Genomic DNA, 3,098 nt, shown 5'->3' with positions numbered 1-3,098 from the left:
TTTATATCTGTTGGGAAACAAGTGGATCAGAAGAAAAAGAGAAATATGGGCAGAAGTGCAGCAAGCACAGGCATTGTACGTTTCTCCCTGTTGATGTTTGCTTCTGTGCCTGCTGAATCAGCTTTTTTCTTCTGCTGCATATAAATAAGAGACTAAAGAGGCTGGTGACCTTGGCCAAATAAACCCATTCCACTCTCCTGGAACTTCTTGATCAAGTAAAAAGTCTTTGTCAACCTTAGGGCACAGAGCCCAGACAGTCCTCCCCGAGTGCCTAGCTATTGGTAAAAGCCTTCCAAGCATGCAGACCTAAGTCTTTTGAGTCCCTCAAGAAGAGGGAGCCAAGCCAGAATTTCAGCAGAAGCTGCCATCCTCCACTGTCATAGCCATCACCACTGTAGAGATTTTATCTCAATACAAAAGCAGAAAGAACAGACTAAAGACAAAAGGGTGTTTATAGGCAAGAGAAGGTCTTGAAGGAAAAGTTGCTTCTAACTTCATCCTGAAGTAAAATGAACCGACTTTCAGAACTGAGACTTCTTGGTCCTCTGCCACCAAGGGTTGAAAACAGATTGTTTCTCTGAATTCAGATGCTAAGCAGACCTGGATCTGCTCAATTCTTGCACATGAAGACACCACAAGCATAACTGAAGTAGTCAGGGTCAAGCATTAGACTCCATAAAATGCTGAGCTGAAAAAACAAACCCCACCCAACAATGTCAACATCTTTTCAGCAGCTTTGGGCTGGCTGAAGGAAAATGAGGGCAACTTTGCCATGCTGACTCATGGGGTACAGACTGTGTGTTGTTGATTTTCTCTCTGTTTGCAGGGATTTCCCTTCTATCAGTGAAAAAGCAGCTGGGCCTTAGCAAAAAGGAGAAACGGATGTTTTTGTCACATGCCAGTGGTAGAGACAGGCTTTACAATAAGCCATTTTCTTCTTGCATTGAACAACGAGCTTCAGTCCTACAGAAAAAAACAATATAATCTGAAAAACTCTATGTTTCCGAAGCTGGTAGAGGCTATCAAGGGTCAAGCTGGCTGGGAAGTGCCTGAACAGATTATTTTCAACAACCAAAATCTCAGATCAAACGCATCTAGACTGTTTTGTCTGTGAGCTGCTGGAGAATCAAAGGGATGTGGATTTATTATCACCTTTGTATGACATAGAGTCTTAAATCCTCAGAGGTTTTAAAGTGCATGCACTGATTCACATGTCTCAGAGCAGAGGGAAAACATGCTGGACCACTGTGGCTCATCAGGGACACATGAAGACACAAATGACAGGGATCTTCCTATTTCTGGGCTGAAAAAAGTGATCTCAGGGAACAGGTTGGTTGTGTGAGCTTCCCTCTGAGACCTTCTGGAAAAGCTGACTTTGCAAAAATCTATATTCAGTCTTGGGCATTCAAGAAGGGAAGATTCTCTCCTCTGGCTTGTCTTCCCATGAGGTCAGGGAGTCAAGTCACCCCTTTTGTAGCCCACTGACTGTGTATGAAGTAGTGCCTGCCCAAAGAGCCTTTCCATGGATATTTCATCAGGACTGTGCTTCAGGCAAAGCTTCTTCTCATGTAAAACTTGCAAACTTGTAAAACTCTGTTTAATTGATGACGTATTGTTAGCTCAGCCTGTCTAGATCTCTTTATGTTTCTGCAAAACTGGTAACACTAAACAGGGCCTAGTATTCCCTGCAAGAGACCAATTCTCTCTCCATTTCCTTTTGGAATAGGGAGTATAACTGCATGTGTGTAATGCAATTCATCACAGACTTGCAGAGCCAATTCAGCCCATTTGCTTGGGCTCCAGGGCTGATGAAGTTGGCAGCCTCTTGAACTTGCTCATTTACCAAGAGGGCATGTAGGATACGCCAGGGTCAGGAGGAGTTTCCACAAGCTCTACTCCCTCCAGGCTCCTCAAAAGCAGTGTTGAGTTCAGTCAGAGTGAATCAGTGAGACACCTTGTCAAAGAGGCAGAGAGCAGAGATCCCCCTACAAGCTGTTTCCAGTGATAGTTTTGAAGAGCTGAAGTCTCAAGAGAAGTAAGCAGACATCTTTTTATAGTCTGAATGATAATCACATGGCTGGAAGTATTGAGCAAAGCAATCTTCTGAAGGTAATGTTAAGAGTAAAGCTCTATGGCTCAGTTATGATCAAATGTGGTAGCTACTTAGGGGCTCCTACTGAGGTTCATGGTCCAGTTTATGCCCTCAAAGCCATAATGTAGTCAAATCTTATCCCATCAGAAAGACTGCAAGTGCCCTAATAAAATACTTATAAATTTTAAAAGAAAAGTGTGAGGAGGATGGAGCCAGACTCTTCTCAGTGATGTCCAGTGATAGGACAAAGGGCAACAGATGCAAACTGGAACACAGGAAGGTCCACATAAACATAAGGAAATATTCTTCATTTTGAGGGTGGCAGAGCACTGGCACAGGCTTCCCAGAGAGGTTGTGGAGTCCCCTTCTCTGGAGGCATTCAAAACCTGCCTGGACATGTTCCTGTGTGATTTACTCTAAGTAATATTGCTCTAGCAGGGCAGTTGGACTGGATGATCTTCAGAAGTCACTTCCACTTCCCACCATTCTGTGGTTCTGTGATCTCAGCCATGGATGGTTACACTCTGATGAACTTGGTGGGTGGTTGTCAGATCCATTTCCCTGCAGAGGCCTGGGCTCTGCCAAAGGGCAGAAAAGGTTGGTGATGTGTCATCAGCTAGTGTTCGTGCTCTTGGGGTCCATCTGGGGCCCTATGGATGTGTGTGCTTGTTTCCCCATCTAGTGGCTGTTCCCAGGCCTGCAAAGTCCCCTCCTCATCCTCAGGTGCCATTCAGCTCAGCAGGGAGCACTCTGACTTCGTTGAGATGTTCCTGGGGTGCTACCTGGCTTGAGACTGTGCCCTTTTGCAACTGTGTTTTGTAACACATTCCCTTGTGGTAAATTACTCATGCACAAAATTCCGGGGGGGGGGGGGGGGGGAAGGCGGGGGGTGGGGCAGAGAATCAAAATTTGAAGTCATGCAATGTAATTAAAAAAAAAGAAAAAAAAAAAAAGAAAAGAAGATAGAAGTCCCCCAAAATCACCACCAGCAGCAACAAAGAAGATG

Source organism: Melanerpes formicivorus, unplaced genomic scaffold, assembly GCF_026170545.1.
Source record: "Melanerpes formicivorus ecotype bairdi unplaced genomic scaffold, bMelFor1.0.p_v2 SCAF_3, whole genome shotgun sequence".
Lineage (NCBI taxonomy): Eukaryota > Metazoa > Chordata > Aves > Piciformes > Picidae > Melanerpes > Melanerpes formicivorus.
Note: the sequence above shows the minus strand (reverse complement) of the source record.